This window comes from Nicotiana sylvestris, chromosome 4 (assembly GCF_000393655.2).
Source record: "Nicotiana sylvestris chromosome 4, ASM39365v2, whole genome shotgun sequence".
NCBI lineage: Eukaryota > Viridiplantae > Streptophyta > Magnoliopsida > Solanales > Solanaceae > Nicotiana > Nicotiana sylvestris.
Window position 1 is genome coordinate 142818306 of NC_091060.1, and position 13277 is coordinate 142831582.

The 13277-nt window shown below is 35.9% G+C and overlaps 1 pseudogene; it reads right to left on the reverse strand.

Moving 5' to 3' along the window:
• Positions 1-6878: 6878 nt before the first annotated feature.
• LOC138889062 (senescence-specific cysteine protease SAG39-like) lies at positions 6879-7940 on the reverse strand (annotated as a pseudogene).
• Between the last annotated feature and the right edge of the window lie 5337 nt (positions 7941-13277).

Consider the following 13277-nt stretch of genomic DNA (forward strand, 5'->3'; position numbering starts at 1 on the left):
AGCAGGGGACAAAGTAATGCTATGCATCCCAAAGCGATACTTGTTTGCAGAGAGGACCCAAGATCCTCGCCTGCAACAAAAATACATCGGGCCCCTGCCCATTGAAAAACGCATTGGGAACTCTACATTCCAGGTGAAAACTCCAACTTGGTGGAAGATCCATCCAGTCTTCCATGTCAGCCGCATGAAATCATTGCATTGCTACCACGGCAAGCTCAAAGAACAGAGGGGCGCAAACCTCCCAACCATCAACCACCAGAACAATCATCATCATCATCATCATCATCATCATAAGGCTCCGAGGACGGCGTCAACTCAGGTGGGGGAGAATGTCATGGGCTGCTTTCCAGACACGCCCCATGACCCCTTGGCCGCGTCCCATGGCGGCCTAGCAAGTCTCACAATGCCTAGCGCCATGGTCGGCCCCGTGGTCTTGGTTGCGCCAAGTGACAAGCGCGCATGCGCCTCTGTCGCCCCACCGATGCCTCTCGCCGGCGCCCAGCGGCTGGCCAATGACAACAGCGCCGCGCGCACTGACAATACCGCGCGCGCAGATCCTGATGCCTTGCCATTGCCCAGCTGCAGGCCCATTCCAACAGCGCCTCGCGCACAGACCCTAATGCCAAGCACCAGCGCCCAGCCTCAGGCCAACATAACAAGTGTCGCGCACGCCAACAGCACCGCGTGCGCAGACCCTTACCCGCAAGACAAAGTTGCTGCCATCGGACTTGTTTCTACATTGTAATAAACTAAGTCCTTTTCATTGTAATTATAGGCTAGTTTACATTATTTTCATCCAGTGTGCTTCTACAGCTTTATTAGGGCAAGTCATGTAACTTTGATTTATTTTTTTTACGCATTATTAGGGGGGATCAAGCAATCAAACATTTTCAAGCAATCAATTTTCTGTACTTGTGTCTCTCCCCCTCGACACCACATCTTTTGTAATCAGCTTTCATTCATCTGTAAAATCATCATCATCATTCAAAACTCAATTCTCTCTAAGCTTCCGCAATTGCTCGTGACGTTGGTTTTCCCGCACTGCACTGACAATCTAGTCTAGCGTGCGGAGGGGACCTTATTGGCGGACAACAACCGCACTGATATCGGTTGCTTAGCCTTACGTTGCCTTTCCAAGGAACATATATATATATATATATCTAATACATATAAGCTATATATTTAAGGCAATATATATATATATATATAAGCTATACAACAGAGAGGGATTTATTGAAGAAAAAGAGGGGTTTCTTCTGATGTCTCTCCAAATGAGAGAAGGCTTCTACTTATAGAAAAAATAAAATAAAATAAAGAATCTATGTATAGTAAAGTGGGTCCCTTATGTGGGTCCAGCCTTCTCTCATTTGGAGAGACATCGGAAGCAACCCCCCCTCTATCTTCAATAAATCTCTCTCTACTGTAAATCTCTCTCTCAATTGTAAGTATTCACTTGAAGTAAATAAAGGTTTCCAGTTCATCATCTTTAGGCCTTGCGTCCCGGCCTTTAAATCTTTTAATGATTTAGAAGAACTTCTTAATAAAAAGCTTTCTAGTTTAAGTATCAAATCAGTTGATTTATCAAAACATTTTGCTGATAAAATTGAGATATTTCTGATTATAAAAATGAAACATGGTCAGAGTCTAATAAACTCAAGGGTTTAATTAAACCCAATAGTAAGTATGCTGACAAACCCCGAATGCAAACTTACCATTATTCCCGTCCTACTCCTCAAGATGTGTTAATAGAGGAACGTGATTGGAATCAGACTAATACGTCTTACAGCGGTTCCGAAATTTATGAATGGAATCTTGATGGTTTAACTGATAGACAATTAACTATTCTTGTACATAGAATGCTTATGTATGCAACTATCTGTAAAAGTGTTAAAAATATAGATAGAACTATTTGCAAAATAATTATTGCAGGCTTTACTAGCCAACTTCGTGGCTGGTGGGATAACTATTTATCCACTGAGGAAAAAGCTTTGGTTATTAATGCAATAGCCACTGACGAGGTTGTTGATAACTTATATAATACATACAAGCTATATATATATATATATATATATATATATAGTATATATAGTATGTATATATATAGTATGTATATATACATACTATATATACTCTAGTATATACATACTATATATATATAGTATATACTAACTCCATTTATTACTAAAAAAATTTTTTGAATATATTTCCTTGCCCGAGAACCTAGGCTAAAATCAATTTGGTGTGGGATCATTTAAATCTCATTAAAATCCATTTTGGATGCAAAAGGAATATCCTTATCAGAAACATTAGCATTATCCCGAACAATATTTGTTTGAGGGTTAACATTAACCCTTTCAACTGGCTTACCACTAATTTTGGTAGATGTAGTGTGTAAAGAGGCTGCACGATTGTGAGCCGGTCCATAGACTGGTTCAATAGGAGAAATATGTTGAACAGTAGGTAAGAATCTATGACTAGAAAATGAATGTCTATTATAAATCGTGGACTTATCATCAAATTGAATTATTATATAAGGCAATATATATACATACTATACATACTATACATACTATATATACTATATATATATATATATATATATATATATATATATATATATATATATATATATAATTTACAAGAAATTGCCTTAGATAAAAAAATTCAAAAACAAAATAGCCTGGAACACTTAGGCCCGTTTAGCCCAGGACTATGTGGGCTTAGGCCTACAATGGGCCAGTTCCACCCTACAGGACCGTTAAGCCTGAGACCGTTTGGCCCGGGACTGCCAGAGCCCGGCCCGCCAAAGCCCGGCCCGTTTGGCCAATTTAGGCCCGGGCCTGGGCCAGAATACAGCCTTACTGAAGGCATAGAAACGACTATCAACAGACAACAATAGGACAATTTTGTTAGTATCATCTCGTGGAGAGGTGATTAGGCAGGACATATATCTTCAGCTGACTGATGACATAACCCTTTATAGATGGGTGTGGAGATTGAGGATGATATGTTAACTTCAACACCACACAAGAGGGGGAATGATTTGTGTGGTGTCCTATTTTTCGCTTAAGCTGATTATGGAAGGACATGGTTATTCTAAGTGTTCCTTAACCTACTATTGCTAAAATAGTAAATGTGGAAAGTAAAGAACATAAGTATTTTATGTGGAAAACATCTGGCTCAAAAGCTGAAAAAACCACGACCTACTTATCACTAGGATTTTTCCAAACTCTCCACTAAATCACTGAGCCGAAAACTGCATTTACAAAACACTTTTGTAAACCTAGGATTAACTATAATCCCGTTGTGGCAAACAACATCTAACTGTTGCGACAACTTCAAGATAACTCTAACTTAAATATTCTGAGTACCTATTACAATTTCCTCTAGATAAAGCTGAAAGGTACAATATGAAAATACCTACTACAATAGAACTAGAATAAAAGACAGATACTTGGAACTGGTTCTTCTATCTGGTTCATGTAGCTTCAGGTTTGCACACTTGAATCACACACGAACTGCTTGCAAAATGTCTTGCTATTTTGCTCTCAATTCACATTTAACTTCTGCGTTTGTGCATACCTGTAAAATGAGAACATCCTACAATATATAGAGTTAGTGGATTAAGAAATAACTAGAATTTTAATGCTACTCTTCCTTGGTGGAAGAATTCTAGTTGATCTCAACTTCTAACTCCTTCCTTATCTTAGATAGTGTTCTCTTTGAGTAATGAGCCCTTCTCCTTATCAATTATGCAACCTTTTCGATCAGAAGATATTAATTATACCAAGTTAAGCTTCTCTCCTTCACGTGCATCCCATATGCTTGAATCTGTCCGTGTTTGTGCACACAAGGGGATGGACCAAGTTTATGCCTGAGCTTCCTTTGTCAATCTTCGAAACTATCCTTCACTAGGGCCAACAAATCCCCCCTTTTTGATGATGACAAACTCTGTGTTTTTCATAAGCTTAGGCCCTGTTTCAACTTAGCTCAACATCAATACTATGTTAGAGATATTTTTCCTTTTTATCACTTATCATCAAGGACCATGTATATTAGGTTATAAACATCATTGTTCAAAGTGTAAAGCACAAACTTTTTCCCCCGTTTGGCATCATCGAAAAGTTGCATAAAAAATGTGAGATAACCAGATTTTAAAACTTACTCATGGCCACTAGGGCTACTTCAAATGCAATCATAAATTATTCATCATAGATCAAGCTAAGAATTTTAACCATCAAAGAAATAAAGACAAACAGTTAGAGCAAAAGATAGTGAATTTCCTTGTAGAGTTTCTCTAACTTCTGATATTGGTCATGTTGTTAATGGAAATGATTATTTGACAATTACATGTCATTGGATAGATGATACTACTTGTATGCAAAAACGTATTATTGATTTTAGATATGATAAAGATCAGAGTCATACTGCTGCGTTTATAAGTAGTACTTTTTGTGAAGTTGTTGAATTTTATAATCTAAATCAAAAAGTATTGTGTATGTCTTTTGATAATGCTTCTAACAATAATGCCGCAATTTCAATATTAAAACTACATTTGCAACCACCTCTTGAGGAATTTTTTTATGTTAGGTGTGCATGTCATGTTTATAATTTAATTGTTAAAAGTGGCCTTGATTTATTTTCGACTGAGATTACTCATGTTAGAAGAGCAGTTGGTGTTGTTCAAGGAAATAATAGATAATCTAGAATAAAGGAATTTAAGAATAAGTGTGTCCAGTATAACCTTAAACCCAGATTCATGCCAGACGAAATTGTTACTAGATGGAATTATGCATATATATTTTTAAAATGTTGCTACAAATATAGATTCCCAATAACTGAAGTTGCTAATGCGCATTGTACTGATCCAAACCGTATGCTAACAAATGGTACTTGGGAGGTCATTAATGATGTTGTTAAATTTTTACATAAATTTTATACAGCTATTGTTGAGTTTTCTGGAGCATATTACCCTACTGTTACTATGGCTTTAGTACATATAGCTGAAATTTCTTTTCTACTCTTTGAATTTAAGAAGAAAGAAAAATATAGGGATGTTGTTGAAAAAATGCAAGCAAAATTCAAAAATATTTCTTTCTAATTCCTCCGATTACTTAATTGGTGCTGTTTTAAATCCTTCTATTAAGATGTCTGATTGTCATCAATTAATGAATGCTTTATATACTTATATGGAGATTGGACCAACTGAAACCCCAGATTTATATACTTGTATGAACAAGCTAAATGAATATTTACAACAATTATATAATTATTATGCAAATGTAATTGATGATGCTGCTCTTAATGTAGGCAATGTTAATCCAACTATGCATTGTACCACTTCTGCTACTGTGGATGATGAAGAAGGCCTTGATAGTTTTAATATTTTTTCTACATTTTCTAACACTCAAACCAGTAGCAGGAACATTGATGAACTTCAATTCTACTTGTAGAGGCAAAAAGAGCCTCGCACAAAGGAATTTTCACCGTTGGGATGGTGGCATGAGAATGGAAAGCAATTTCCTGTTCTTTTCGCTATGGCTCGGGACGTGCTGAATGTACCAATTTCTACTGTTGCATCGGAGAGTGCATTTAGTCAAGCAAGACAACAACTTGGAGACACCCGCCACTCATTGGGAAGCAATGCTTTGGAAGTTTTAGTATGTTTCAGAGATTGGATTAGATCGGAACGAAGATATCAAGGACGTGAAGATGTTGATAGCCCAAAAGACGAGGAACTTGGAGATATATTAACACATGGTAACCCATCCGAATTTAACACTCCAGAAGAAGGTCAATCGGTTCATATTGATTATGATGAACTTACTAAGGCAATGCAAAACCTTTGAATTTACTATTTTTTTTGTTGAAAAAAATGTAAACCTTCAAATTTGTAAGTTTGAAACTTTGAAATTTGAATTAAGAAATAAAAGTAGCACTTGCAATAAGTGCATTTTTTTCCCATCTCCCTTGTATTCTTTATGTTAGTACTTTGTAATGCACTTATTGCACTTATTACAATATTTATACAAAATTCCAAAAAAAAAATTAAAATTACACTAAACCCGGCCCTCTCAACCCGTAACCCGTACGGTTCAGTTTTTACCCGGATGAACCCGAACCCGTTAAACCCGTTAAGAACCAACCCGGAATCGGCTCGAACCGTAACCCGTACGGGTCCAAAAAATGGAGGCCCAGACCGGCCCGGTTAGCCCGTTAAACACCCTTATATTATTATTGTACCACATTTTATATATTATTGTACCACATTTTATAAGACTCTATCTTCTTCTTATTGTCGTACTCTGAAACTCATCACTCATTAAAAGAGAAAATATTTAATTTTAGAAAGTTAAAAAAAATAATTGAAACTTTTCTTCGAATTATTGAAACCATCGCCATAATTTCCACTTTTGTCAAATAAGTGAGCCCTAAAATCAAAAGAAATGAATAATGTGTTATTGTGGTTTTGCTTGAGAATCAACAATCACACACCAAGGTAAGTTTTTACGCTGCTAGCTGTGTGTGTTATTCTGATAATATTTAAATATTCTTAAGCCAAATTTTTCCTCTATGTTTGCCTTTTGTTTTCTTTTACAGATCAAGCTACATATTTGAATAATACTTTAAAATAAATGTTCTACCATTTCATACGAAAGAAAATAACTTGGAATAAAGAGCCTAATAAAGAGAATGTTAAAAGGCAACTATAACTTCGATGACCAATAATTTACATACAAGCATTTTTTAGCACTTAAAATGTACGAACTGCGAATCTATAACTTAAATAGACTCTAGATACACACACATAAATTATATGATAAGAGTGCATATCATTAATCTTTACAGAATAATCAACAGCAAATGCCCCCTAAACTTCAGGCTGTTGGATAAGAAGGTTGCATAGCAATTCCACAAAGTCGTCCTTCCTCAGCATCAACGTCTCTTTGCATTCTTATGTATCCATTTTCCCCCCAACTTGTTCCCCATGAATTTTTCACTAACCAATATTTAGTACCATCACTAGTCTTTCCATAACCAATTGCAATAACACCATGATCTAACTCAGTTTCACATTCTCCAGTAAAAATACCGCTTGAATAGAACTGAAAATCTGATCCGCTAGCATCAATGGCAACGGATATTGGTTGGTTGGCAACTGCTTTTAGCAAAGCGGATTCACTATTGGCTGGAACATCTTCGTAACCTGTGATCTTAGCTGCATGATTGGACTCTTTGCCAGTTTTGCAAGTACCATCAGTTCCCTCATATGGATAATTTGATTCAGCAGTAAGCCCATGGTTCCTGATTATGAACTTAAAAGCATCATCCATAAGACCTCCTTCACATCCCATATCTGAACTTGTGTCACAATCCACCAATTCTTGTTCTAATAAAGAAATTAACTTACTGGTCTTGATCTTGTTTATTCCTTCTGTAGCAGCAAAGCAGAAAATGCCCAACAACATCCTACATACATTATTACGTTATAAGATATTATTAATGCACATTCATTAAAAGGATTTAATTTTATACCTAACTTGGCCCTTGGTCCTTAATTCCAGTAACAGCACCTTTCGTTCTCCAGTCCATAGTAGCTGGAGCAGTCACATTTGCATACTTGAATGATGTGCTTTTTGACGATTGTTGATGAGAAGATATTTTGTACCCGTTGCGACTGGCTCCGAATTCTTCATTGCTCAAATCAGCAAATTCATTAATGCCTTGTTGACAAATTCAATGTACTCAACATTATCCTTGAATCTTTTAGCCTTCTCTGCATCATCTTTGTAAACCTGTCCAAAGCGACCCATCCACTGTTGGTGTTTCTGGACAATGGAAGCTTCATATAAGTCTCGAGATGTGGCTAGAGAAGCAAACATTCCCAAGACTAGCAGAGCTCCAAAAGCAACCTTCCAATTGCATGTCAAGCTAGCCATTTTTCACTTACCTGATAAGTAATATATTTCTTTTGATTGTAATATCTTTGTATTTGAATGTTGTGGATGAGATATTACTTAGAGGGAGCAATGAATTTATACTACTGATCAGTCGTGGTTCTAATTTTCAATTGAATTCATTGGAAATCCCGGCAAGTTTAAACGATTATGAATTTGTGACAATGAAGATCAGTCTACGTAAACGTTGCTCCGCTATATAATCCAATAAAACGTTCTGATAAGTTTGTTTACCATAATCTTGGAACTTTAGGCACCAAGGAAGCTGCTGCTTTGCAAACTAAATTACTTCTGTTTTGGCCTTTAATGTTTCTAAGAGAAGGGGGAAACAAAAAAGAAGGCAATCACAGCAGTTTGCCCATTAAGCTACGTAAAGAACAATATTTTCACTAATGATATATCTCATCTCTATTCTATTGTTTCAGGTAAATCAAACAAAATATGCGAAAGTAACACTCTGCTTACGGTCTGTTCCTAACTATGTAGAAATAATCATTTCCACATACCGCATGTATCTAATAGGAAAGCCAAAAAAATAGCCCAACCACCAATCTAGTTTGGTGTCACATGGATGATTTATGTCACTCGAATTCTGCCCAAGGTTCACCTCCATGCGGCAGTCAAGCCCAGCCTTGACTTCAGCCTTTCCAACATTTAGTTTTATTTTAGGGACGTTTTGAATATTGAACGATTTAGGCAGCAAAAACAATAAATAAAGGCACACACGATATACAAAAATTTCTTCCCAACTCGTATTAATATGTGAAGACAATAACCAACCCTATGGTCAAGACAAAGAATTCCCTAATTCCCTGCCCCAAGACGGTTTTCCCACCCTTAGGAAATGAGTTAGACGATTTTGGCTTAACAAAATGCACAAAAGCTAAGTTCTGCCCATTTGGGACAGCTTATGCACATATTTATAGTGTTGCTGCCCAATTACACTTGGCAAGATTTAGACAAGTTTACAAGCCCCAACTGATGGGAAAACATGCTAAAAACGTGTAGTACTAAGTCACAAAGTCAGCCATGATCTAAAAACGTGCCCATGATCAGCCATGCTTGAAATGGGCAGTTGTAACCGCTCAACCACCCTGTCATGTGCACTGCATGTGTTTGATTTGGCCAATTCCTGCATGCCCAAGGCTGGCATTGCGCCCAGCCTTTGCCCTTTGACATTGCTCCGCCCCAATGCCATGATCATAGCTTGCGGCCCACTGACTTGACCGCACACGCCCATTGCCACTGCTGCCCGCTTTGTCAAGTCGCCCTCAACTCGATCAAATTTGCCTGCATCAATTGTTATTGCTTGTCCCGCACTGCCTTGCCTTGTCTTGCCATGTCTTTGCCGCTGCTTAACATAGCTTTGTCTTGCCATTGTTATGCCAACCCGCACGTCTAAGTGAAATGCGCCTTGCCTCTGTTCAAGGTGTGTTTGTCAATCCCGTATAGTCCGTCATGCCGAGCTGCCTGTCATGATGTGTGCCAAGCCCATCATGAAAATCCTTGTCATAACCCACACATGCCGAGGACCTTTGTCAAGGGGCTAACACTTGGGAACTCTATATTTCTAATATTTGTATAAATTTAGGGCTCTTTACATAAATAGCCGCCTACCCTAGCACTTAAGCTTAAAATAGCCGATGCATGTATAATATATATATATAGTCCACGGATAATATATGTATAATCGTATATAATTTATGTATACAGGCTACAAAAAGTAAACAGTAAATTCGACTGGCAAATTGTGTAAAGATCATAATTTAATGAACTTTTGACAAAAGAGCATGAACCATTAACATAGTCCAATTTTCATGTTTAGGGTGCTCTTTTACAAGATAGAATTGAGACGACATTTACTGGAACTTATCAATAAAATGGTTATCAGAGTTATATTATATATGCATGAAAATTTTAAATTAAATATTTAAGTATGCCAATGCAGAATGTAAGAACGCATTAGGAAGTATATGACAATTCCAAATTTTATTTCCAATGGACCTTGGAAGATGTTGTTTCCTTGAGACGAGGGTCTATCGAAAAGATAAAAATAATCTTTTTACCTTCAAAGATGAAGGTAAAAGTCTGTGTACACGTTACCCTCCTCATACCTCGCTTGTAGAATTTCATATTTCACTAGGTTTGTTGTTTTGTTATTGTTGCACCTCGGAAGTTATAGAGATGCCCTGGAAATTTCTAAGGCATATATTTATGGAAAAATATCAGGTATGTCCATTTGTAAGTAACTTATTACAAAAGTTGGCAAATTCATAGAATATTACTAATATTAGCCAAATATTACCAATATTAGCCAATTAGATATTTGTAGCCAAAAAAGGTCAAATTTTTGCTTTCTTTTGAGTGGGTGTTATTAGAATAGATTGGGTACATCTTGAGGAGCTTGAATCTTAATTTTGAAATGATTTGGCAGAGTTTTGAGGTGGTTTGAATTGAAAATTCGAAGTAGAAGATTGAACTAGAAAAAAATGATAGGTGTATCACTTGTGTATCACATAAGTATCATATTTGTATCAAGTATGAATCACATGTATATCCATGCATACTTGCGTGCGAGATACATGCCTGATACATGTGTCGTAGAAGAATTTTTTGAACTCGATTTTAACTACGAATTTTGATACCAAATCAGTCCAAATCACCTCTAATCTTCCTCAAATTTTGTATATTGACTCATTTATATATTTTCAATGAATCTCAACCTTACCCATTAAAAAGGTCTTTTTTTCTTAGATTTTTGAAATATTAATATATATATATATATTTGTATTTCATCACCTTATTTGCTATCTCATCCATGAAATTTCCTTTCCGTCTTGCATTTAATATTGCTAATCCGCTTAAAAATATGGAAAGAGATCTTCGCGTGGAGAGAAGCAACCTTATTTCTTTGGATTTTCAATTTTTATAGGTGTTTGGCTAGTTTGGGTAAGTTTATGATTAATGGCTAGAGGTTGGTAAGTTGAGATTTTTTTGGGACATTTTTGTAAGATTCCTATATATTTACACCTAAATAATTATTTAGTTTAATTGCTAATCTCAAAAACAGGTTTCAAAAGTTGACGCTAGCTTAATTAGGAAATAGCCCAGCAACAACCTTAGATACGTACCATACATAGTTGTAATTTTTGTGGACTTATTTACTTTTGCATTGGGGACATGCAGAATTATCATGTGCTATTAATTATTGAAGCAGTTGATACTACTAGCAGATATACCAATAATTAACTTTTCTCCCAAATCTTAGGAAAAGAAATAAATAAATTGAAAGGAAGATCACTTTATCCTTTTCTAAGAGATCATTTATTGAAACATAGCTAGACTACTAACCTTAAAAAAGAAACAAGCTTGACTTCATATTATAACTTGATCCAACTAAACCACTTAGATATTGTTATTAACCATTAATAATCAAAAATTTCATTAAAAGTACTCTTCGACTCTAATAATATTATTAATAATTTATTATATATTTTTCAAAAAATATTTTCTGCTACCAATCAAATGGCAAAAAAAATTTCAAGAAAAAATCCTTATGAAAAATACTTTCTAAGAAAACATTTTGTATGGAACACTTTCTTCATTCATTTTTTATGAAAACGCGCTTGTAATTCCAATATAAATTCATTTTTGTTTATCCCATACACAATGCATGAAAAGCTGCGTCATCAATGATCATGCAAGGTTTTCTCCGTACAAACAAGAGAATATGTTGCACTTTTGCTTTACAATAATTTGTTAATGATTCTTTGTCTTTAATTTGAAAAACTCGAATCAATTATTAATGTCATTGAGTTTCCCAGCTAGTTCCTTCTTATTTGAGCTGATAAACAATAAATGGAGTTAATGTGGTGAAATTTTTGTGGAAGATACCAGGCTATCCCATAGGACCCAATTTCAACATTGAGATTTTCAAATTCTCTTTTGCTCCCTTTGGTCCATTTTAATTTTTTTTAATCTTTTTTTGTGACCCACAATATTTAAAATTTTTAGATATCAAGAAGAAATTAACATTTTTTTATCAAAGTTGCCCAAAGTAAAGAGTTTTGGAATATTTATTATATTTTCAGTGAACAAATTAAAGAGATAGTAAAGGTTAATATGGTCAGCTTCATTATCAATTAATGTTAAAAAGATAAATTCTTTAATATGTGTAAAAACATCCAAAAAATTAATTAAAATGGACCGGAAGAAGTATTGTAGCGTAGAGTCTCTCTCAGGCCTTTTTTTTCATGAGTCTCCCTCACTTTGGCTATTGCTGAGAGTTAAAGTTCTTTCCTTTCTTCTTTTTTCCTTCTTCTGTAACAATATTCTAAACAAAATGATTCATAGAATATTCGTTATAATTAAAATTTTGAATAATCATTAATCCATTTAGGAAACGACAATGTACGCAATGGCGTCAGAAATTCCTTAGCAATTAACGATAATATTATATTTTTGTTTTTACTCCCTATAAAGTGAAGTTAGCAAGTAAAATCGAAAAAGGAACAGGAGGGATTATAACTTTATCATACTAATTATAAAAACTTGTTCTTTCTTCTCCCAACAGCTATAAAGTTTGGGAAAATCAAGTAGGACTTACAGGTGCAAGTTGCAACTTCACAATCCTAACAAATTTTTTGGTGCAAATTAAAATACGGTCGTCCTTAATCAACTCTTAATCTCGTTTAGTGTTTGGAGTTACTGTCCATTCAAAAGGTCTGCACAAGTGTAATTTAACTTGAAATTGGCCAGCGGCAGCGTAATATAATTGCTTAAACAAAAATATCTTTCAATCATCGAAGAAATGTGATCTCATATATTCACATTTCTCTTTGCATCCTGCTCCTCAAGGAAATCCGATCCTAGTCAATCTTTTCTATCAATCATTTGTCAGAAAGCAGAGAAGAAAGAATCACCTTCTAAAATCTCGTTGCTGAAGGCTAAGGCTGTATTGTGGGCCGGGCCCAGCCCGGGACCGCAAGACCACCGGCCAAACGGGCCGGTTCAAACGGTCTGGTCCCAAACGGTCCTAGGAGCCAACTGTGGGACAGTCCTTCAGGTTTAGACCGCGAGCCCGGGACCGGCTGGCGGGCCTGGGCCGGTTCAATCGGGCCCAACGGCTATTTTTCAAAAAAGAAAAAATATTAAAATTGGCCAACGGTTGGAAATTTTAAAACTAGTCGTTGGCCTGCCAATTTAGCCGTTTGGCTTTTTAAAATTGGTGATAGTTCACAACTAAATGAGCTTCAAGTTTATTTGTCGCAGGGACTTGAATCAGAGAATCCCGACGGCTCCTTTGATGTTTTGGAATGG